Below are 26,361 nucleotides of genomic sequence, written 5' to 3'. Positions count from 1 at the left end.
CATTTAGGAGTGAACCTCTGCACATGGTAGCTCTCTCACTGCCTATATGCTTAGAATTGTCCTGCTGGAAATTGAACATTCAACAAACGTATTCTACTATCCATCTTTTTGCCAACCAAGTTGATTGTGTGTTATGTACAATGTAAATTTTTGAATGTAGGTCAATTAGATAAACTTTGGTCTCATTTGAGTAAAAGATATTCTTCAAAATTATTGCTTTGTGGCAAAATAAAAATGAACAAAAACTGATTTCCTGAACTGCTATGTTTCTTGTTCTTCACAATACTGTTTCAATAGAGTTCTCAAAGGCTACACAACAGGCAAATGCAACCCAAATCAGATTTTTTTTGCCCATGTGCAGTCCACAGCAAACTGTTTCATATTAGTCTGAAGGCCCAATTCCAATATTTTCACCTTCCAAAAATCTGATTTGTGCCACTTTCATGTTGTGAACATGATGTAGATATTGTGTTTTCACTGTGTTAAAACATGCAAATGTATATTTGGTGTTTAAACTATTAAATAGGCAGTTTTAACTGTTTCCAGAATGGTCCTAGGTATTCACGTATTTCACATGAACACAGGAAATTGTCAAGAGTGGATCTGTATAATTTGTGAATCCAAGTGAGGGACAACAACAGGTTAAAACACAACCACTCAGTGTTGACAAGTTACATCAGCCTCCATTTCCTTTAAAATCCAAGCCAGGGTTCTGTGCCGGTGCATGTCCAAACATTGCAGGAGCCTTGTTACGTCAGCCTTAATCAGATGCTGGCAAATTAAAAACACCTTGTGACAAAGCCAGGAGGCCTGGAGTTGCGAGACGAGAGGAGCCCAACTTATGACAGAAAGAGAGAAAGGGAAAAAGGCAAAGAGAGAGAGAGAGAAAGAGAAAGAGAAAGAGAGAGAGACGGCATTCTTAAAATATTACCAGAAATATGGCTACCACTTAATCAGGACACAGTGTTCCAGGCCAATTGCTTGTAAATGCAATAAATTTGAAGAGTCCACAGAAACTACAAAAGACGCAAAAAAATAGTCTCCAAACTCCAAACCCCATTAAAAAGACATTAGTCGTCTTTCATAGATTCGGGCAAAGACAACTTCACAGGATAATTACCCTGTAATCATGTAATAAGAGAGACTCAGTGATGAGATCTCCTGACAGCTATCATCCACACAATGGCACAGAGACAGTGAGATAAAAACAGATGGGGATGGGAAAAAGGAGGGAAATGGGACGGCAGGTATGTATAAATGTGGGAAGAAGTGTACGCGTGTTTGAGTGTGTGTATGGGGGGGAGTGGGTAAAAAGAAGATAAATGGAAAATACCTGAAAACTATGGGATTAAAAGGGAGGAGAGTAATAAAACAGAGAATATGAGGGAGAGATAAGGTGAAAGGAAGGAGGAAAGTTAATAAAAGAATGCAGTTTAAACTAGGCCATGGCCTGGCACACAGAGAGAGAGAATACCTAAAGAGAATGGAGGAGAAGATGAGTCAGAACAGGAAGAAGACAAACAGAAAAAAGGCAAAGGGGGAAAAGACTTTTTCAAGAGATATTTAAAAAGAAGTGGAGAAGAAAATCTGAAATACACAAGGTAGAATTAGAAACATATAAAAATTTCAAAAAGCACTAAAAAGGATGTAGAAAGTTTTAATATGTGGCCTAATAAGTTAGATGAACTTCCCTGCCAGGAAAAAAATGGTATTTCAGTACCTAATTAGTGTTGGGCAAGCTGTTATTTGTCCCATGTGTCAATAAATGCTGGACATATTTCATGCTCTTGCAGTCTTGATCAGCTTCTCATCGCTTAGTTTCTAGCTGACTATCCAGAGCCTAGTTTAAGAAGTGCTCTGTGCAATGAGACTGAACTAATCCTATGTTATTATAAATCTCATGCATTTACATTGCTGCTTATTCCCTGCTGCAACTAATGAGATTTTCCTAAACAGCTAAAGCAAGAGAACAAATGCTGCTAACAGAAGAAATGATAAGTTGACAGAATCGAGGTACAAAACAGACTCTGGTTTCCGAGGTAGAGTGCATGAGTTCTGAATATCTTTTCCTCAAAGTGTTGCATTTATTCTTTAGATTGGTGGTGAACATATTGTTTGCTGTGTAAGTTATCAGTGAACAGAGAGAAATATATCTGTTTTTTAAAATCTCAAAAATGTGGGTTCTTCATATTCTTGGCATTGTCCGATGATTACTACAAACATTTCAAAAGACTGATTTCAACACCAGCATTTTCTACTTTATATTACTGTTATTTTCCTCACTCTTTCTTGGACATGGGATCAAAATTTTGCCAATTTGGCATACATTATCAGTGCTTTGGGGTTATTATTTCAAAGGATGTTGTCATGGCAGTTTTTTTTTTTTTTTGTTGACAGAATGGCAATAAATGTGTTAAGCCAAAATGACAAAAATGACTATTAAATCAGTAGGTTTTTTTTAACAAGTTATTAGTTCAAGGCAAAGATGACTTATGAAAATCAACTTACATCTGCTTCATTGAATGGAATATTATCCTGTCCTTTTAATTTTGAAGATTGGCTAAGAAAATTTGCCTTTGTGTCCCATCATAGAAACTGTAAGTCAATGATTTCCAATTAAACATTCACAGACACTTTAAAAACATTAAAAAAGAATCTGCAATTACGCTTTTGTTAAATTAAAACTGTCAGTGGAGTCACTAACTGTGGCACAGATGACTTTATAAAACAGCTAATTTCTTAAACAAAAAAATCTTTCTCTCAACAAATGAACTCAAATTAAAAGTTTGATTTTTCCAACTCTTGCAGTTTGTCGTTATGCTACTGCAAGGTAATATTGCTTTGGAATTTTTAACGCTTTTAGTTTTTTTTTTTACCAGGAGGGCATCCAAAAACTGCAGAGGGTGCTGCAACATGAACTCCTATATTGTACCAAATTAATAAATAAGCTTGTTGATATATTGTAAGACAATATCAAAGATCTTTTTGATCTAATGAGGAAAACAACAACAAAAAAATTTGATTAGAAAAAGTTAAAACTAAGCATTAAAAAAACCTACTTTCACTTTATAAAAGTTACATATTCAAAATGTGATTATGCATCACATTTTCATGTGATTAAATTCAGCCAGTTTTTTTCTCAACTGGTTGTGAATGGTAATTGATAATACTGACAATCAATATTTAATACTTATCAATGTATGAAAATCAAAAACATGTCTATAAAAGCATCCACCAATAGGAATTGATTTGATGTCCTTTATTTTGAGATTAGAAAAAGTAGAACTAAAGGTTAGTGACATACACTCGGATGCATAACATTAAGCATTCTTGTAATTTCATTTTTCTGTTCAATACATATCTACTACTTCCATCAAGCATTTATTTCTGTTTTGGCCCTTTGTTTGTCAAACTGAAAATCCTTTTACAGAACCCATTCTGAGGGTGTTATGGTCTTAAAAATACACTCTAAATCGACAGATCAGACTTCAAAAAAAAAAAAAAAAAGAAGTCAGAAATCAGTACAAGCCAGAAAACTCCTGATTGGTGTATTCCTAGCAAAGGTTTGAGGTTATAAAGCTTCAAGCTTCCAGACTGCATATAAAAAAATACGACTTACATTTTACAGAGTAAACAATCAATAACGCACCCTAAAGTGATCAAATATTCATTCATGTATTGCAGTTTCCTAAATATCTGTTTGGTTTAAATCCTTTGCCAGGGATCCAGCTGCTGGCATCAGTAAAGTGGGAGAAGACGGTGAAGGCAGATGGGAAAAGAGATAAAACAGCAGGAAAACCAGAGAAACAACCAGAGAACATATGTATAGAATGTAGGTGGAAGGTGACGAGTGCAGAAACAAAGAAAGAGAATAGAAAGGACTGTGGGTCAACAGCGAAGGGGTCACTAAGAAAGGACAAGAGGGTGTAGGAGGAAAGAGAAATTAGAGATCAGAAAAAGAGACTTAGATGAAAAAAAGACAGAATAGAGATGAGCAAAAGAGGGAAATAGATCGGACAGGGGGGAAAGTGAAAACTGAAGAAGCAGACGGAGCTGCAGGCTGGAGCATTTTATTTGAGCAGCGACAGCAGCCTCGCTTCCTGAGGAAAAGTGCTGTGGCTGCCAGCTCCAGAAAAAAAAGAGAAGAAAAGAAAAAAAAAAAGAAAAACACAACAGTGTCATGTTTTGCTGCATCACTGGATCGGCCTTGAGGACTCCGGGCCAACTTCTGACGAGGGGAGTCATATGCCGCTTGGCTGCGTCCCATTTTGTTGGGCTCAGCTCGGCTCCATGCATCCTTGTAATTACTTGTACAGTATTTGTGTGCAGGGGATTACTTGGAGCGTGGCACCACTCTAATTATAGAGGAAATAATAAAACTGCAGCAGTGTAAACAATGATTTGCAATTGTGCAAGAAGCAACAAATGGTTCTTTTGAGAGGGAAGGAAATCAACCTCTGAAATTCCTGTATTCACAGATGTTGGAGGCAAGTTTACATTTTAAATGGATGCAAAATTGAACATTAAAATCTGAGTTAATAAAGCTCTCGGGATCCTCCTCTTTAAACGATAAAGAAAACCGAATCAAGACAAAATTTTAGATCCCATTCTTCACTGAAAGTGATACGAAAGTAACCTGAGTGGCTCTGCATGGTGAAAAAAGATTCACTGCAAGTTTTCAGACAAAAAAAGATCAGATTTTATCCCTGTCAAGGGCAAAGGAAACTATTAGTATAACCAGAAACTTGATCCATTCATTTATCCAATTGCAGGGAAGGTAAAAAACAACAACAATATGGCACAAGAGGGTGTCAGGGAAGCCATAAAAGAACAGGGAGATAAAAAAGGAAGGTAATGAGGAGATGTCTTGGGAAATGAAATGACAAATTAGGAGGATAAAAGGTAGATTGGAAGGAGCCAAGTGTGCTAATAGGAGTGGTTAAAGACGTTTTAATGGAACAAGGGCAAACCGGAGGGTATATCAGCTCCCAGCCAGGGACACAGTCTACATTTTGGCAAAGAAGAAGCACTACAAAAAAAAAAGTCTGCAAACTTTTTATGGCCACCAGTAACTCTAGAGTGCCACGGATTGGTATCTTGTGATTCACACTGAACAAAGACAAATTCAGCCCAATTCAGTCAGTTTCCAAAAGTGGTATTTCTGGCAGCTAACTGAAGCCGCTCGGAGGCATGTGAAATTTGTAAAGATAACAGAAGACAATCCACGGCTTAACCATACATGAAAATGTAACGAGAGTTCAAATAAAACACTTCAGCAGAGTGTTTCCCTCCACTTTTATACACAAATCAAACTCAACCTGTTTTCGTTCAGCTCCTTGACTTTTCTTAGAGGCTCTTTTGAAAGCACTGACTGCCATCTTATGAATTTCTGAGAGAGTACTCTTTCATTTTTCTTTACTAAAGAAACTGGTACTCTGATGAAAAGCCTCCTAGGAGGTTTTTCTGAGAACACTAGATGGCACTTGTTAGGAACCTAGTTTGATTTATTTGATCTCTGAGAGTTATTTAACTAGTTATTAAAACTTTATGGAAAACCTCAAACCAGTAGGTGAAAAATGAGTGTAAAACAGATTATATACAAAAAATAGCTTACCGCAGTATTTGCTTTTATATTGCCATAGGCTTGCCATATGGCTCATCAATGCTTCTCCTGTGCTGTTGTAATTGTAAACTCAAAAACCGCACAGTACTGATTTGAAAAAAAAAAAAAAAAGGTAATTTGTGCATTAGCTTGGTGTGGAATTCTTTACAGTAAATAATTGCTTATTTCCTTTTTTGTTATGGCATTCAACAATAAATCTTTCTGAATGAAAATAGTGATTGCCTGTGAACAAAGTATTATTTTTCCATGTACAAGTATCATTAAAGCACAGTTTAGTGTAAATAAATTTATTGTTACAGTTCTAATGTTTACTTAAAATAGAAATATGGTCATCATTTCTCTGCACGTAGTTTCACAGAATAGGAACATCCTAGTCTAGAATAGGAACATCTGAAAAAACAAAAAGATGGTTTGCTGAGACATTTAGAAATAAAACCTGAGGATTACTCATTTGCACTTTTGCAGAGCTTGGTCAACCTTGGCAGCATAGTGGGGTAAAAACTTCTCGACAAACACAACATTTGTATCAGTGCCAAATCTTGCAGTCTCTGACTGAAAAAGCTGCCAAAAAAGAACTTCAAATGAGAATCTACTTCTCTGGCACCCAGTGACTGTTTGAGGTCATATATCAGATCTTTAAATGTCCACTTTCAATTTTTAAATGACCTCTAAGAGAGATAAATTTCTTTTAGTGGTCATTTGTTATTCTAGAGATAATTTTAGTTATCTGCAGTAGTAATTATGAATGGAGAGAAGAACTGGTGAAGGAGGTCAAAAGTGTTTTTTCTGGAGGAAATCAAAGTGGCTAAAACATAAACCTGTCATCTAACTTTTTTGTAGCAAAATGATTAACTTTCACTTTTGAGATCTTGAGAAAAAAAAGTGATGAATTATATTATTCCAGTGACTGGACAATTGGACCATAAGATACAGAATGAAACAGCTAGATTAAACTGCTAGATAAACCATGAGTGAACAAGATAAATACTAATATTTAAGAGTCTTACTTAGTTTCAAGGTGGTGTGCTCAGAAACAGAGTGTGTCCTGGTTTCAGAGTCCCCGTGACCTTCCTCCTCAGGCATATAGTCATAATGCACAAAACACCCCTACAAGCATTGTGTGCGTGTGTGTGTGTGTGTGTGGGTCTGTATTTCAATATAAGTCTTTGTGGATACTAAATGATTGATCAAAGGATGCCTTTGTGCGGGCACCTTGTGGTGCTAATGCATCATTAACACAGCCGGCAGTATGACCCAGCTCTTCTGAGAGTGGCAGGCTATTTCCAGCTGCTTGCTCTTAAGCCTATAGAGATCCAAATCTCACTTGTGTTACATAAGAGTTCTGAGAAATGTACGGAAAGTACGTCATGGCTGGGTTTTACTTCAGGTTATCTTAGCTTCACACAAGAGAAAAGAGACCTGAGTTTTCACTGGTAACAACAGACTGATGGAATTATGGCCGTAGTTGAAGTTACAGACAGAATATAGTACTCAATCCTGAAATATAAACTACCACTCTAGATACATCTAGTTGGCTGTAGCAAAATTAAATTAGACAATAGACAAACGAGACCATTAATCCAGAAAATTGTAAAAACAAAACAAAAAAAAGTCAAAATGCGCATTTGTCTGCTAGACCTACTTTTAGAGGTGTGCATTATTTCAGAAAACAAACTTTTAAGTTCATATGATGTAAAACCAATCTTAAAAGACTGCAATGGACAGTCTTAAAAGGTAAAGAAAAAAAAAATAAACATCTTAAAGACTTTAGATAGAGTCTTGGTTTTTCTGAAATACTAATCCAAATTTAGTTGTGCCGCTTGTTTGGTTTGTTTACGACCAATTTGCCCTTTTGAAAATTCATGCCTCAGGTTGTACCTTGCCATTCTGTCCCATCCTACTTCCATTTTCCATATTAGCTTATTTCTCTTGTTGGTATAAAATTTCTCACTTACATGTCATTTAATAGAATATTATTTTCAGAAAACTCTTTAATTCATTGTATTTCTATTTATTTTGCCTTTAATTCCTCTTTAGTTTAGTCAACCTTTCTGAAATCTGAGAGATTACGGCCCCTCATTAAACCAGACTGACTCCAAACAATGTTTTGCCAATATATCCGATTTATTGGAGTCATGTAAATACATCACCACAAAATGGTGGATATCTAATGATCAAATAGAGGTAAATTTGGAAAAAGGCATCGTCGTTGTTGATGTTGTATGAGTTTAGATTTGATAAGAATGGATCCTGGTGCCTCCTTTTAAAAGTTTTACCAGGCAGGATTCTCTTGGAGGAAAATATGTCTCTCTGCAGAACCCATACATCCTGGACACGAGCCGTTAAAACTTTCACTTTCAGATCAGCAATACAGAGCTCTGTTTGCAAAAACCAGTAACCACAGAGAGTTTCTTCCTCAGGCTGTCTCTCTGATGAACACAGTGAATGCCTTACAACCTGAGTACTCAGCTGCACAACTATGGAACAGAATAATTTCCACTACCATGACAAGCTTTCTTTGATTACTTATAAAAATGACTGCAAATATATGCACAGATTGTTATGCTAACCTTATTCTATTTTCTCTAAAGATTATGAGTTTATATTTTATATCGGTATGCAGTGAGCAATTGAAAACCAAAATCAAATTCCTTGCTTATGCATACAATCTTGGCCAGTAAAGCTATGCTGATTCTTTTGGCCAGGGGATGTAATTCTCAACCTGTTATCCCTGCAACCCAATCTAAGATAAGTGGAAGACAAGAAATGAACAGTTGGATTCAATATCTATATCTAATAAAGCTAAAACAAATAAAGCATACACAATTTCCTGATCTCTGTTACCAGTTGCAAAATAATTGACTCAAAAGAATAAAAAGCCACTTCTACTGTAAGGATAAATTCCTGCAGAAGTCTTGCCGCCAGTATGTAAAGTGGACTGCAAAAGGGTATGTAACCCTTTTAAAAGGTTTTTTGATCCAACACGAGATTATTATTATTAATTTTAAACATGTTGTAATATTTAACATGACATATATTCTGTACAGTCAGACAAAAAATCTCAGACTGTGAGGAACATCTTAACTTCAGGTAAGTGCATTTTTCTGGCCAAAAATGGAAACACTATTTGACTCCTGGGTTCTACGAGACACTTCCTGGTATGAGATCAAAACTGAATGGTATTTAGAACAATTTGTAATTTTATCTACCTTGACAAAATCCTAGGTTACATCTGAAAAAACTAAATCCATATTGTGAGGCTACCACAAGAGTATGGATACTGCTTTGTGAAATGCTCAATGCTGTTTTTGTACCAATCATAACTTGGTTTGATCAAACCATAACAGAGTCTCCAACCACATGTTGGGATACTCAAACCAGGCCTTGATCTTTTATTTGGAAAAACAGAGCTTTAGCTATACAGTCTTTCTGGTTTTGTCCTCACATATAGAAAATACAGAAAATTAATCACTTGTAGACACCAACAGAGCCTGATAATAGCTGCAGTCCTATTAGTGTTTAATTTTTTTTTTTTTTTTTGGCAGGCATCCTGACCTGGTCCAGTTCTTCTAGATTATTTAGGTATATAGCTTAGTCATATTTTCTCAAATTTTGAATAAATGTCTTCAATATGTCACGGTGCATAAATGTTTTCATTAGATATTTTAATATCCTTCTCCTGATGGACACTGTTGTATAATGAGATTTAAAAAAAATGTTTGTAACCTCATTCTAACTATAGGTGTGGTTAAATGATGCAAATAAGCAAAAATCAGGATCCTACCAGTGCAGCTGAACTTTATTGAGCATTAACCAGATTTACTAGAACTGCTGCAACTTCTCCCACTGCTTATCCCAACTTTATAGTTTTAATCTTTTCTCCTCCAAGTCACATTTAGAGTGGGAAATAATTTAGAAGACTTCATCATAGTCTAATTTTTATGCCACTGACATTTTAACACAGGTGTAGACACTTTTGAGAAACCACTATAAATGGAAATAAAAGGAAAGTACTGCAACTGGGGCACAGCTGTTGGATCAGAATCAGGGATAGCATGACCTTTAGTTAGCTTGGCCCAAAGTAGAAACTAAATGTTTTTTTAAACAAATGCTAAATATAATTTGGCAAAGAGCTACTGCAACAGGTAAACCTGCAATGCATGTTGGAAAAAAATTATTAAAAACATGGCCCCTCTCTTTTACATTCCTCCACAGAAGGTGGCTGATTGGGCTGCAGCACCACACGTTGGGAAGCAAAGGCCAACCCAAAATAAGCCTTTAAGCATTTGATGACATGAAAGTATCAAACAGTAAAGAAGTGAAGCTCCCCTTAATGACTGATAAAACTTTGGAGGCAATTTGATAAAGCAAAAAGGGTAAAATTAGTCCTTTGAGCAGAAAGCCTTGAAGAGCTTTAGGTTTTTTGGTGACTGCCTGGTTAATTGGAGAGCTGTACTCAGCCTGGCGTTGACGACATGTGCCAGGTTTGTCAAACTCTTGTATTGTTCAAGGTCGAGCCTGCGGAGCTGAATGTGAATAGCATCAATCTTTTCTTTCCTCCAACACAAATTTCACATAATTTGCCCACTTTTCCCTCCATCAGTCGTGACTGCAAATCTTTAATCCTTCAGCTCACGTTGCTCTTACACGGAGCTTTTCAGTACAAGTTGTGTGGAACAAACTGCAAAAGGGACCAGCCAGCCGAGGTTGTGCTAAAGGGAACTCCAGTTTAGTAGTAGGTTTATTGTGAAGTCAAAACATTGTCCTGAGCCATATGCAACGAAATTTTGTTCTGTATACACCCCTGTGCATACAAAATGACAATAAAGTCAGTCTAAGTCTAAGTTTAAGTCTAAGTTACCACTGAGACCACTGGAGGGACCTGAGTGACATCAGCCACCATCTCCATTCATTTATAAAATTCGTCAGTAGCGCCAAAAAGAGGACATGATAAAATCAAGTTGTTGTTTTTTTTACATTGGGCAATTTCAGGCACCAGAAATCTTAATAAAGTTATTTGCCATCATCCTTTTCATTCTCCTCTCCACAACTCTCAAAATGTAAGACTTCCTTTAAATACAAAATAAAATATACTGTACACAGACAATACTTCGCCTTTTCAATTATTCATAATCCATGATTTAAAAAATAAATAAATATATATATATATATATATATATATATATATATATATATATATATATATATATATATATATATATATATATATATATTATTATTATTATCTTACAGCCTCACACCTCAAAGTATTTTATGTAATAGTCCAACAAGAGGTTTTTAGTCTATTTCAGAAATTTTGTAGAAATGTCTTTAAAATGTTTGTTGTGCATTTGAATTCAACCAATTGGGGCTGAGTGCCACTTTTCACTACAATTATGTCGGACTATGTCGCCACCAGCGTGCACACAAGAGATGTCAATTTCTGCCAATTCGTCTTCAGCTCAGGTTCAAGCTCAGTCAGATTGAATAGAGAGCGACTGTGATTATTTAATTCTTTTTGTGACAAATTCTCAATAAGATATAGTCCTGGCCTTTGAATGGGCCACTCTAGTTCATAAATATGATTTTTTTCCTAAACTAATCCATTTCAGATTTGCTTCTGGTTGTTGCACAACTGACAGATGATCCTCCATCCCAGTCCAAATGTTTTTTCGTGCTCCTATATTTTCTTTTTTTTCCATGTCCAGTATTTAGGTCCATCAATATTCCTACCAACTAACTAAATTTTTTGTTCCTGCTTGAGAAAAACATGATGCAGTCAGCACTATATTTTACAGTGGCGGTATTGTTTTCATAATTTTGCATTTAGGCAAACTTTTTAAATTTTGCTTCCATCTGATCAAAATACCTTCTACATCTCTGATGCCTCCCCAATATGGCTTGAGGCAAACTGCAAGCAGGATTTCTTAAGACTGTCTTATAGTCGTCAATTTATTTCATGAAGACCAGATTGCATGTAGTGCATGCCAGTTGACAGGCATGTTATGAACATTTCTGATGAATTACAGTGGAATAGGGACCACAAATAGCTGAAATCAGCAAATACTTGAGAACCCTTCTAAATATGCTTACAGCGACCTATCCTCATAGTTAAAACACCAAATATGCCTCCATATGCATTAATATGCACAATGCAATGGAACTACTTTTGAAAATAATATGGACAGTCTTCCCAGTTTCTATTATTTGGAGTACAGCCAATCAGCAGCCAGGAAAATCAATGACAGTCCTGCAATAGAAAAGCAGAACTGTGCCTATGTATATCAGTTTTCCAGGCTGCTGTTTATTCTTAATATTATAGATATCCTCAACCAAACAATCTGCGAATATATCGATTTGTCATGTTCCACAGAAAAATAAACGAAAAGGTAAATCTGTGAATACTGTTTCACCAGAGATAGGCAGGGGTTCACAGTAGCACAAAAAATATAGGTGGCATCAGTTCATTTTTAAATTTCTGAAGAAAAACTGACAACAAAACTGCAATAGAAGACCAAACCAGGTTCATTTACCTGAAAATGTAGCAGGAGGGCAGAGGATAATACTAAAGATAAGCCAGTCTGCACTTTTCTGAAGTGATGTGTGGAAAAGTTCAGTTTCAATGAAATCTTTTTTCACAAAAAAACACCTATATTTTTTTGCTTTTTTTTCTACAGTTTCTTTCACCAGTGAAGAATGGTAATACACACAGATTAAACCGATGTGACCTCGAGATGTCATGCTGGATAAATGCAATACACACACATATGTATTGGCTGTGCATGGCTGTACTTCACAGAAACTGCAAGTGCCCCACAACCATGAATATGAATAAAATACAATTAGCAGTTTTAAAGAACTTTATCAAGGCCAAGGCCTCGATTTTCTCCCCAAAATACTCCAAAAAATCCAGTACACACACACACACACACACACCGCACATGCACTTCACCCAGCTATGTCACACAAAAAAATATATAACCATGACTGTCCTTGGACAAAACAACCAATCTCTAATATTTGGCAGAGAACCAAAAAAGTAACCACACCTAACAAAGGCTCAATTTTTTTTACATGATTACAGTTTTTCTGTTAAGGAGGGAAAAAACAAAAAAACAAAAAACTTCATTTCACTTATAAATTTTGAGTTTGTTGTATGGGAGCATGCCGCTCTGCCCATGTGATTCCCATGCCATCCTCCTCTACTAAAATTTAATAGATGCAGTGACTCATTAAAAAGTGAAGGAGCGGGTATGGGGAGGAAAAGGGAAGAGGGGGAGTGTGTGTGTGCCTGCGTGTGTGTAAGTGTGTGTTGAGGGCGGGCAAAAAAAATTAGGATCGAGTCGGGGGGAACACGCTGCTTCATTTCCATGGCGTCGCCATAGCAACAGCAGCCCAGTTAAGACGACGAGGTGCCCTTCTGCCGTCGCAGCACCTCGCCGCCGAATATTAACCAGGCCTGCGCGCTCAGGTGCTAATTAGGAGAGAAGGAGGGGGCGAGGAGGAGGGAGGTCAGTGGGGAGGAAGAGAGCAGGAAGAGAGGTCAGGAGAGAGGGGCGGACGGTGGAGGAGGAGAAAGAAAATATAGAAGACAAGAGGTGACAAGAGATGGAACAGAGGAGGTGTAGAGAGGAGGTCAGGAAAGGGCAGAGGATGAATGAAGGGGGAGAGAAGAAAGAAGTAGTATGATCAAGCAAAATATTAAAATCACTGACAGGTGAGCCTCTTCACAGAGAAGCATCTCTCCAGATACCATCAGATTGTTGTTTCAAACCCAATTTAAAGACTTAAATTTTTCTATGTAGTGTGTAAGCAAAGATAATTTAATATTGCCACAAAATACAACAAAACAAAACCTCCCTAACCTGAACAATTATTTTTGTGGCTGTTTAAGGAGCAGATGAAGGAATCAGTCGTTGTATGTTCTATCAGAGGAACCAATCACTGTTCATTTGGTTCTCCTTTCCACCAATCACAGCTTGGTGACTGCACAGTGTAATTAAAATCTATTAAACCTCAACAACTATCTACAGCAATCGTCCACGGTCCATGGCAGCGGGTCCTGGGCCTTATCCAGATCATGAATGGATCCCACTTGGCCCAGAAAATATTAATTTTTTTTTTCATTTATGCACATTCAGATGAAGAGAGTCCAATGTAACCCAAGCTAATTATAGGGTTATTGGCAACAGAGGTTTAGCCAATCAGAGCGCTTGCAGATTGCACAGGTGAGCAAGAGGAAAAAGATGAGCTGCCGACTCACAGAACCCTGTTGACAGGGAGACAGACTCCAAATAAATGTAGCCTGCAGCAGAGATGCATCATTGTGGCCAATTCAGAATTTTTCTAGCAGAACTATTATTGATCACCTTTAATAAATAAATATATATATAGATAGGTAAATCTATAGATGGATAGACGGATACAATTACGTGTCTTTTACAATACTTATAGACTCATTGACTATATTATAAGACACACTTTACTTTACTCTGTCTTTAGCACTGCCTTAATTATAGAACAAGGTGTCAAAAACCATCAGAGATTTGGGTCCGAAATGACATGACATGGTGTAATAGCCATCAGAAGATAAGCAGGCTGTGGTCATAAAAACATGGCCATGGTCAAAAGTACTAAGGTAGGTGTTAAGAAAATGCTCATGGGAACCAAGAGGTCCAAAGAGTGCCAAGAAAATAATCCCTGCCCCATGAAGCCACCTCCACTCACACAAGGTAGGACATGCCTTTACTTTCATGCCATTTACTCCAAATTCTGATCCATTTTAACCCATTTATATGTAGCAGCTGAAATCGAGACTCATTGGTATCCAATGTGAGCTGTTGCTGATGTAGCCCATCTGCTTTTCATATGTTTTGCTTTCCAAATGCTCATTCTTCAGTCTGATTGCTGATTTCAACAAAGTATTTTAACCCACGCAACTGCTCTATGAACCAATCACAGCAGCTGAGGAACATCTGAAAAACCAGCCCATTTGGTAGCAACAAACTAAGCCAATCAGGCTGAAAACTGTCTGATTCCAGCCACCAGCCAATATCTTGGTCCATCTCTAGGCGACAAACATTAAAATGAGCTAAAAATCAGTAAAATGCAAGTTTTACAATGTTTTACTAAGTCCCGTCTATCAACACAACAAAGAGCAAAATATGTATGATGCGCCAAAATCTCTTCAACCAGATCTGATGGAGCACCTAAAGTAACAAGAACAATCCATGGAGGCCCAACTGATCCTCTTCCCAAGTTCCAAGGGAGCACAGGCCACCCCAGATGTCCTGTATTCATTTCATGTAGGACCAGAGCTGTTTTGGCACATTAATAGGCAGGTGGTTTTAATGCTGCAGCTGACTGATGTAAATGCACAAAACAGAGAAAGATAAAACAGAAGAAAAAGACATCTAAGTAGAAGGAAAACTGGGGAGAAACGATAAGAGAGTCAAGGCAAGAAGAAAACAGAGAAGAGAGGTAAGAACATTGATAAATACAAAAAGATGAAAGCTAAAAGGAGGTAATTGAGAAGTAAAGGTAGGAAATGACAAGATAAGAGGAGAAAAAAGAATCAGAAGATCGGACTCAAAGGGAGAAAATTGAATTATATGGAAAGAAGAAAGGAAATCAAGAAAAAATATATGAAAACTGAGAAATATATGAACAAGAAATGAGTTTGGAAAAAAAGGCAACATAGGAAGAAAAAAGATTAAGGACAAAAAAGGCCCAGACCTGAAACTGGAGGAGAAACAACAAAAAGAATCAGAGAAGCAATGAAAGGAGGAGAAAAAAGATGGAACAAAAACAAATGGGGCAACTAAAGGAAGAAAGAAGGAGAAATTAACAAAGTCTCATGTTGTTCTGCTCCAACAGGTCAGAGGACAAAGAAGGTGGAAGGACAGACTGACAAAAGAGAAGACAAAAAGAAGGTTGGGGGGAAGATTAAAAGGAGAGAACAGGACATGGAAATAGGCTTTCAGAAGGTAGAGAGTAGAAAAAGAGGGATGACAGAAGAAGGGAGGTATAAAAAGAGAACGAGCTGGGTCAATAAAACATGCATGAGCCAGTCGTTCTGTGTACATCATTGTGCATTTCATTTGCATTCGTGTTCACGTTCGCCCTTTAAGAGATGTCCTTCTCTTCATTCACCCTGTATGCGTCCAACCTCTTCATACACATCCCTCAGAGATGCTTTCATCATTTTGCATAAAAGCCCTTGCGTTCCTGATTTCAGAAATTCTTGCAATATTGTCTCCAAAGACACATTTATGTCTTCACATGTAGGCATGGTATCCTCAGGGATCACAGCCTCTCCATTAAACGCAAAGCCGCTTTAAGCTTTCTGCAACACAGACGTATACTCGCCTGTATATAGGTCAGAACAGCTCGCCCATGATGACAGCCGCTGCTCCGCCTTTACGGCTTCATCTCCACATCATTTAAATGACGATGACGTAATGTTTGAAATAAAAAAAGAAAAAGTTATTTAAAGGAGCAGAAAAGTTTTAGGAGAGGTCAATCAAAACTGAAGGAATAAACAGTTAGCAGGGTACCACCAAAAAAACTAGCATGAAGACGGAAAATTGTACTGTAATTATTATTTCCTGTTATAACGGAGGATCACAATCAGAAAGAGCAAAAGTTGCTAGCTATGTCTCACTTATTTGACCTTTAGTTTCCAATGAGAAACACTTTCATACGATCTTTAAATGTGGTCTTGATGAGCACCTCTGAATAATTTCTAAAAGTCTTTCAAAGTGTTTTTTTTTTACAACTTTGGCAGCTTTTTTGTAAACTTTCTGTTAAAATTGTCAGATGTAAAAAAGAAATAGCTACCATAAATGAAAATAAGAAAAACCTGCAAAGACTCGACTCAGGACCATGAAACACTCACAGTCATTTATGAGCCAACAGTTTCTTTGGGAACCAGTTTGTCGGAGCTAAAATATAACTCTCAATTGTCTGCCTCTATCTTTTTCAGTGCTTTAATAGAAAACTGCAACACACATTAAGTTAGAGTACATCATGAAGACCAACAAACTCACAAGAAAGGTCCAATCAAAGGCTATGGACAAGTTTAAAGCAGATTTAGGAGATAAAACATCTCAAGCTTTGAACATTTTCAGAGTACAGTTCAGTCCATCATTTTAAACACAATATAGAACAACTGCAAACATGTAAAGACATGCCTGTCCTGATCATAGAAGCAGCTAATAGGCCCATGGAAACAATGGAGGAGCTGCTGAGAGTCACAGCTCTGTGCCAAACACTGCACATAACCACAAACACACCATCCTATTGTAAAACACAATACTGAAGGCATCCTGCTTGCTGCAGGGACAGGGAAGCTGACGAGAGTTGATAGCATGATGGATGGAGCTAAATACAGTGTAATCCTGGAAACAAACCAGTTAGCGGTTGCAGAAGACTTGAAAATGGGGTAAAGAAATGCATCATGCATCACTTTTCTTCCTACTCACTGTTATACAATTATTTGTGCCAAGAAAATATTCCTTATATTATTGTCATATAACCCAATAATAAAACACTGAATATGTCAACCTAAGTGAGACAAAATGTGTAAATCTTTATCTCGAAAGCAAATACATGAAATGTCTTAAAACATCTCCACACTGCAGTAAGTCTTCCTTGCTTGCATATTAGAGCATTCAACTAATACTAAGGTAGGTATCAAAGAAAACTTCCATGCCAGGCGGCTTTTTCCAGAGAAATTGAGCCCTCGCAGTTGGAGCTTACACTCTGACACTATTTACAGGTGGGAAATTGGTAATTACCTTCAAGGACGTGCCATGAGCAGATCATTCATTCAAGTGCTGCATGCTAACACTTTTGGCACTATGCTGAGTGACACCATACATGATAATGCTGACTCTAAAGTGGCAGTCCCCTCGCGGCTCACGCTTCTGCTTTCACTTATGTGTAACTGCACTCCGCAACTTCACTTTCAACATATTAAACAATAGACTGCTAATCTCAGACACTTATGGATTTGGTGCACCGAGTAACACACTGTGCTTAGTGATGACACATTACTCCTGTTAGCGATTGAGTTCACACTTTAGCCCTCATTTTGTTGGATAAAAGTTGACAGTATCCATGTTAATACATAGAGCAACAGGCTCTATTCCAGTGCTGAGCAATTGTTGGATGAATGTCTGTTATTCTACTGAGTCTAATCTGTGTAGTACTCATAACTTCATTTATGAGACAAACATCTGAAAGACAAATAAGCACAATCATCCAAAAATGCTACATGAAAAAATACTAAACATTCATTTTCAGTCATTTTGTAGTCATTAAAGGGGTGGTATTATGTAATTCCCAAGCACATAGTAGGATTTTATACCACAATCGAGTAACTATGTTACCTTCTGTTGTTATAAAATGCTGCATACATATCACATATGAACAAACTGCCTTGAAACTGGGTTTATCTTTATAAGAAGCCCCAAATCTTTCCAAACTTCCACCTGAAGCAGTTTATACGTGTGAAAATAATTTGTTTGATAGTTTCAGTAGAAGGATAAAAAAAAAAAACTCAATGATTAACAATAACTAAAAAAAATGTACAGCAGCATGAGGTAAACCCTCAAATTGGGTCCCAACATTATGACAGGTGGTCCAAGGCCTCTCTTGAAATTTTTAGTTATTGATTTTATATTATTTGTGGAAAAGTCGTGTCCAGAACTAATGTTTGGTTTTCCAATATTGCAACACTGTTTAGTTTCCACGTTACACAACCAACACATCAAAATCCCCATGGTGATGGGATAACCCGTGACAAGGTGGGTGTGTCCAGCCCATGTGGTTCCCCGATCTGATGAGTAACAAAAGAGATTATTTCCTCAGTAGAGAAACCTGAGAAGTTTTGATCTCACCAGATCAATCATGAAGTATGCAGCACTATACGACACATTATATTTCATAAAAACACATGAAGATACATCAAAAACTATGGGCAAAGATGTCAGGTGCTTAAAGTAAAGGGTAGAAAATAAACCTGATTCCCCACTGTGAAATCACACTGAAATCTTACACCACATTTAACCCTTTTTTGTGAGGAAAAGCTAACAACTACCCAAAGCAAGACAATTACATGAAGCACCGAGTCGCCAAACTGTGAGAAAATCACATCAGCAGCTCACTAATGAAGGAATAGCTCTGCTAAATAACTACACTGACTGTTGGTCTTTTGCGGTGTGTCTTTATTAAATATGGTGAAATTTAGTTTCATTCAGCTGTTAATACTATGTGAAATACAAGGTTTTCACACATTTAGTAAGTTTATTCATATAAACTGAAATTCTTGTTCTCTAGAGATAACGGTTGGTTTTTTTTTTTTTCAAAGTCATGGCAGATTCAGCCTACTTTAATCTTAGTGCTGTAAAGTGCAGTTCTGTCTAAATTTAACAACAAAAACGAAGACCAAATTTGACATGACAGCAATGTGAAGCATTTTGTCTTTGCTAGTTGAGGCCAGGGAAGTAATGGCTTAAAAAATAAACCCAAGCTGTTATTGATAAACTAAAAACTCATTAGTGCTCAAATTTTACGTTTTCTGAATAAAAACCCTTCATTTCAGATCAAATTATGGTAATATTAGCGTTTATGAACAGATTAAATGTCTACAACCCCAGAATTCTCACTGTGCTTGAACAACATTGAACATTTCTTTGCAATGCTTCTAAACACTGACTTTTTGGTATATATTTCCAAACTAGCCAGCCTCACATAGACACCCAACAAATGAAGCAATTTAATAACAAATTATATCTAAGATGGGGATTTAGAGTAATAAAATGCACCAAGAACTTTATGTTTCCATAAAGGTAGAAAATAAAAAGAAAATCTTTTATTTATATGCTCTTAGCTATAGCCTGGAGATTATTTTAATTAAAAAGGATATTCTTGGGGTAATACACTTTTTTTATTGGCATGTGAGAAAGAGACACTGACATGGAGCATTTTAAATCTCTGGCTACAATTCAAATTGCTGCAATATGGAGTCCTTGTGACATATGGAAGTGGCATTCAAGACAATTAAGTGACACCTCTATGCATTTTCTCAACAGTGTACATTCTCTCTTTAACAATAGTGCATAACTCAACCCAATAAAGCAAAAGCAAAAGAAAAAAAGATTAATGCAAGTAGTCAATAGCTGAAACTCACTTGGCTAAAGAGAACCTACCTCCCTTCCTCCCTCAGCGCTGAATTCCTCTCTTTTTGCACTTGAATTGAACTGTTTTGCACAAGATTGCTTTACACGCATGCATGAGCTCCTGCTGATTGAACCCCATGACAAATGGCATTGTGTGCGTTTTTTTTCCCTTTCATGAAGAAGCTTCATGGAAGTCATTCAGTGACAGATCATGCAAAGAAAACAGGATCCTACATGCATACAGTCCTCTTTTTTTGTGCATTTTTTTCACACTGATGGAACTTTTGAAGGTTTTGAAGCCGGTGAGGAATTTCCAGTCGATTCTTTTCGCAGCAAAGCACCTGCAGTGTTACGGCTTCCTTCTATCTGCTGCTGTTACAAAGAAAATATGGCATAAAGTGAAGATGGAAATGACCAAAGGTTCAAGAAGAACTTCATATTAAATGTTAAGGCATTTTTATGCTTTTTGCAAAAAAATATTCCAAACTAGTGAATTACAAATATCTGGAATAGTGTCCAAAATCAACTCTAGACTTTTGTATTTTTACACACATTATATTTTTGCAACTTTTTAGACAAATAAAGACGTTGTTGGAGTTCTACAAATTCATCTTGCCAATATTAAACTTCAGTGTGAATTCATTGCAAATGTTTTTACAGTGATGAGGCTGAAAAGACAACTATGGAAGGAAGGACAAATGGAGAGAAGGAGGAATGGATGGATTAACCGATGGGAAGAAGGATGGACTGACACATAGAATATGGATGGTTGGGTGGATGGATGGGAGGACTAAACAAATTAATAGATTTGCATGGAACCTTTTGAAACTGAGATTCAGAAAACAAACAGAAATTACAAACATTTTTTCATGTTCTATTTTCTTCCACGCACTCATTCAGACCAAATTCCAAAATCCCACAGAAACCAAATTCCACACATATTCAGTGTTTTCCAGGCTCTGCCTAGAACCTGTCTTAGCGAAAAAGGAAAGGTTAAAAGGAGGAAGATTTGAAGTCAAATTCTACAAAAAGTAATTTATCTTCCTCTCTCCTGGGCTATAACCAGATCTCTCAGAAATGTTGTTCGAGTGAAATCATGAATACATCATGAAAACATCAGAAGAAGAGCAACAACTGAATTTATGCAGGAGGTCACAATTATGCTTCAGCATTTAGTCTGCAGTCAGGGTTACTTTCAATTCCTTATGAAATTATAAAACAAATTAGAACCTCTAATAAATAGTTTAAATCTGTTTAAAGGGCACTGGGACCATGATTTTGATTTAAATACAAGCATTCAAAATCAAGCAGTTTCCAAGTATTCTCTTTCTCGGGAGAATGCAGGGGAATCAGTGCAACAATAAGTACAGCTTGTGGAATAATGATGATAATAACAATAATAATAATTATATTACGAGTTGGCCCTATTCTTTTTCACCATTTTAAACAATTCCTCTATTTTTCTCCTCCCCCCTATATTTGCCTCTAAGATGCCTGCTCAAAGATTACAGTAAAATCACCGACAGCTTCCTTCCTGCTGCGCGCTGGTTTTACTGCTGTTTGAGCAATTCGGGCCTCATCTTCCACTCCTCTCGCTGTGAGTTTGCCTGGAATGAAAATGTAAATGAAAACAACCATCCTGCAATGACACTTGTGCATAAAAGCGCTGCTGGGGGTGCGGCGCATTCTTTTGGACTGGGCTGGAGGGGGGTGGGGCTTCATCCTCTTCAAGTGAATAGGCAGAGACGGGACACCTTGCCGAAGAGAATTCCATTAGTATGGTTTCTGTGGTGGGCTTTGCTGTCATATGGGCAGTAATGCTGCCTCAGAGGGACGTTACGGACTGCCAAGAGAAATTTCAGGAGCCGGGCGTGGAGAGAGACCCGCTGAGGAAAAACGAAAAAGGCTCTAGAGTCCAGAGTCGACAAAAGGACTTCTAATAAACTTTTTTCAGTCACAGTGCTTTCCTCAAGAACAGATTTATTCCTTCATATTTCTCCACTTTCATTCTCTCTTTTATAGTGGCTTATAAAATGCGACGGGTGTACCGCTGAAGCAGTGTTTTGGACGTTCCAGTAAAGTATAACAATCCAAGACAGGAGACAGAGCAGGATATCATTCACTTGGATATTTCACTTCTAATTTTAACAAGATAAATTTATTTCAGGGCAGCTTAAGGAACAATCACACATTAAAACAAGTATTTCTATATAATTCAATGATTCCAGCTGGTCTGACTGCCTGACCACACACACTGAGAGGATAGTTGTGACAAACTAAAGTATTGCAACACAATCAGTTTTCTGTAAATGTTAATGCACTCTGGACAACCGACAATAAAAACACAATTATTGGAAAATTGCTTTTAGAGAGTTCAGGTCTTAGATCTTAAGTACCATAAATCATAAAACCCAGTGCTGAAGTTTGCCTCTGGAGTATAACTGTGGAAGAAAAAATATTTCAAAACTTTTTTGGGGATCTGGACTAATTTAGATCAGCTGTATTTCAATTTCTATACTTTGGCATGTCAAGTTGAGACAGGATTATCCTACACTGCCAACAGATTATTAGGTTTAAGACTTCTAATAATCAAAGGATTCTGCTGAAGCTCCTATTTCAAAGTTGTGTCAAGTCCTTTTAATTTCTTTAAATGGTGTCTCCTCAAGCTTTAAACCATAATACTGGAGGCTAAATGTTTAATTTAAGAACAGATTTGGCAAATCAATAATAAATATATATAACTTAAATAGAAATTAATGTGAAAGCACCATGTATTTAACAAATTCGGGATTTTATCTTTTAGGGAAATTTAAAGAAGTATATAAATTTACCTTTTTTCCATCTTATTCAAACCTGACAAATTTTTAACGAACAATCCATATTTTTATCTAAACAAACTCAGATTAGCTATGCATTTTTTTATATTGAACACTGGTAAAATCAAGAATTAACTACACTAAATAAAATTTATCTAAAAAATTGTTTGTAAATTATACAAAAATAGTTTTAGTGCTTCATTTTGGCCTTAACCGAATGCAGCACTCAGGTTGTGCTAAAAGTTTGATTCTAGGTTAACTTCCAGCCACAAAAAAGAGCAAAAATGCCAATTAATTAAGTGTTTAAATGAGTGTACATTTGTCTTTGCAAACTGAACAAAACAAGTCTAAAATGTTAAATTTTAGTTTTAATTCTTCAAACATAAAAGTTTTATAAAATGAGGCCACTTAAATTTAATGTTAAAACAGTATTAGAAATAAAAGTCTGCAAATGTTTCTTTATGTCCAGTTTTTCTTTTCATTATTTGCACAGACCTTAAAAGTTATTAAACAGAATTTCAGACTCTTTATAGACATTGAAGAGTCTATCCAGATGTCTGGCTAGTAAACCCTCTAAGTTAGTTTTAATTTCTTCTCTGAAGTGAATTTTTATATAAATATAATACAAATATAAAAAGACAAATGTTAAATCATTTAGTTATATTATAAAAAATAAATTGATACCCTGGCCCTGTTGCAGAGCTTTAGATTCAATTTTAATTTAAACACAAACATTATCTAAAGTAAAAAGTTCGATTCGCAATATGCTCTGTAAATTTTAATTTGCAACAAAATACAAAAATATTTTTTCTTCTCACAGTAGAAGCTGGAAGTTAGATGTGAACTACTTTTCTTCCTTTGTTACAAAAAGAAAACAAAATCAAAACACATTTTGGTTTGTTTGATAGCTAGATACAATAACTATATAATTTTTTTTCATTTCGCTCACAGTCTAGGAATACCACAAATTTAATATTTTTCAAAATATCTGCGATCCTCAGGGAGACGTTGTGCTAGAAGAAAAAAAAAAAAAAACTGGAAGAACAGGGATTGTTGACATTTGCTGGGTCATTGTGACTGATTTGCTGATTTCAAAATGCTTTTTCTTTATTTGGAAAAAAACAACATTAAATTGCCCTAAATTCCTGTTCGGAACAAGTAGTTATTCACCGCCACATCCGAACTAAATCTGGCCATCTTTAAGAGCTTAAGTGGGTGTTCAGTACCCTACAGCTGAACTAAAATTTATAGACCATATTTAACTAAATGGTTACTTTGGAACAAAATCTCTGACAAAATAAGAAGCAAATGTGTCCTGGAGCTCTGACTCTTAAATTGACGGAAATAAAAGAACTCTAAATTGACTGGTTTTATGACTAAATTATAGTCTCATCCCAACAACATGAACATAAAGATCAAACATAGCTGTAAACTTAGAAAGTGCCCTCTGTGGCCTTTCACGGAGAACATATTTAAAAGCAATTGACACACTGTTGGGTGATGTCTCCCTAGATGAGCCAAGCCAACGGTTGTAGATTTTTTTTTTTTAGGCATCACCATAGGCAGCAAGAAATTCAAAATAATCCAACACAGCAGACTGAAATGATGCTGCTGTGTTCACATTATCTCACTCTGGACTGCGTTTTGCCTCCTCACTTGTGCAATGAATCAAATCAAAGGCATAACTCCCAAACTGAGACACAAAACAAATGACACACTTTTTTCCTGAAATTTTTTGTGACTAGAACAAATTCATTTGACAACCCAAATAGTCCAAAATTATTTTAATCCAAGTGCATAGTCAAAGATTAATATATTTTTTAATTTCATTGTAAATGAAAAAAGTTTATTTGTGAGAAAATAACTTCTTTATTTTGCCACAAACATCCTGTAAGAGAAATAGAAGGTTTCCATTTTAACTACAGTTATCTTCATGCTCTGTTGTAAAAGTAAAGTTAAAAACTTCCAAATTTGTATCAGTGTACATTAAATCTATTTACTACAGCTTTCGCTCTCATCTCAGTTTAAATTGGTACAGAAACAAAAGAAAACAAAAAAAAAATAAGAATTTGCTTTTCATTTTCACAAATAGAATTATAATTTTATATTGAAATGTGATTTAAGGAATCTTTTTGACGCATAATTATCCAGCTGAAGTATTTTAGTTTCTGGAGAAAATCAGATGACAGTCATGAAATAAATAAGTAAAAAGAGAAATAGCCATTTAAATTAGGTATCACTGGATCAGTTACCAAATCAGCATCAGCCACTTTTTGGTGCCAACTCAATTAGTGGAGCAAAAACTCAGTGAAAATACAAATTAGCAACTGAAAAATGCTGGTTTTTCCTTCACTGTTTGAGCCACCCGGAGACACAGTGAAGCCCTGGGTGAAGAACCATAATTCCTATATTATAAACTGCTACTGCTTTAGTAAAATACAATTTTATTGCGAGACAAATAGAAGTTATAAAAAAAAAATAGCTCCAGGAAGTTAACATTTTACTTAATAACATACATCTTTTAAATTAAACTTATTTTTTTTGTTTTTCTTGTACTTCTGCCCAAAGTTCACTCTGTTTACACAAGATTCATTATGATGATTGATGATACAAAGCCAACAAAGAAAACACTTTACTAAAAACAGAGTTTAATAAATAAACAAGCAGTCTCCTATGATGCAAAAGGTGGAAAGGAATAAAGCAACAGGAACCTCCTAATTTTAATTCCTTAAATTCTGTCGGTGGAACAAACATGGAAGAAGCAATAAATAGATGTAAAAATTTTGGATAAAACTAATTTTACTTTAAATCCTACAAGATTAAATATTCTGCCATGGGTGTAATAAAACAGAGTCTAATTTCATATTTGTATTTATGAACTAGTAGTTTCTAATACTATACTAATTACAAGTACATAATTACAGCTCAACTACCATAGTGAAACACAAACATTTTTTAAGACTAAGAACAGTTGAAGGAACAGTCTGAAATGATGCCATGTACAAAATCTACACAGTAAATTTGTGTATGATACAACCTATTTCTCACCTTTAAATATTAAAACCTCTGCAATATTCTGACATCTTTTGGGTTGTGTTCTTAAATTATTAAAAAGATGGGGGTTATTTAGAAAATTTTGCTGCATTCCTGTTCATTCACTGCCATGCAGCACAATGGAATCTGATTCCTGAACACTAGAAAACAAACAAAAAAGAGACATTAAGTTTGCTACAACAGGTTGAGGATAAAAAAAAGTCCTCTTCCAGAACACGTACATCTATACACATTTACTCCTCACCACTTATGTATGCTGATACCTGACTGGCTGCACATAAACAAGTCATCTCTACTGCAATAACTTAGACAAGCTCTTATCTCACTTATACGAAACCTGAAGGAGATGCTTGAGAGATTAGTCTGAATGTCTCCACATGGACACACCTTATCTTGTTTACTTTAGAGTTTTCGCAGGCAACCTAATCTCAGTTTCCATGGTAATATTAGCATTCCCCCAAGCAGCAAAATAATGAACATTGCTTTGGTCGTTTGTGAATAAATCGAATATTGCCGATGCTCTGATTGCATAGATTCCTGTAAAGGCTCCCCAAGCCTGAACCCCACTTCCCCGCTCCATCGTCTCCCTGGTGCTCTTTACAATCTTATTACTTCCAAAGATTCCCTTTTCATTTAATGAAAGGTGAAAAAAAAAGTTAATTTTGCATGAAACATGACAACAGAA

At 36.2% G+C, this 26,361-nt stretch overlaps 1 protein-coding gene across 1 annotated transcript in view; it reads right to left on the bottom strand.

Annotated features, from left to right (window-relative positions):
- Nucleotides 1-26,361, bottom strand: part of LOC122844140 (zinc fingers and homeoboxes protein 2-like) — a 144,099-nt gene that overhangs the window by 19,410 nt on the left and 98,328 nt on the right. The gene's annotated exons all lie outside the window — the stretch shown is intronic.

This window comes from Gambusia affinis, linkage group LG14 (assembly GCF_019740435.1).
Source record: "Gambusia affinis linkage group LG14, SWU_Gaff_1.0, whole genome shotgun sequence".
Taxonomy (NCBI): domain Eukaryota; kingdom Metazoa; phylum Chordata; class Actinopteri; order Cyprinodontiformes; family Poeciliidae; genus Gambusia; species Gambusia affinis.
This window is presented reverse-complemented; position numbering and strand designations above follow the sequence as displayed.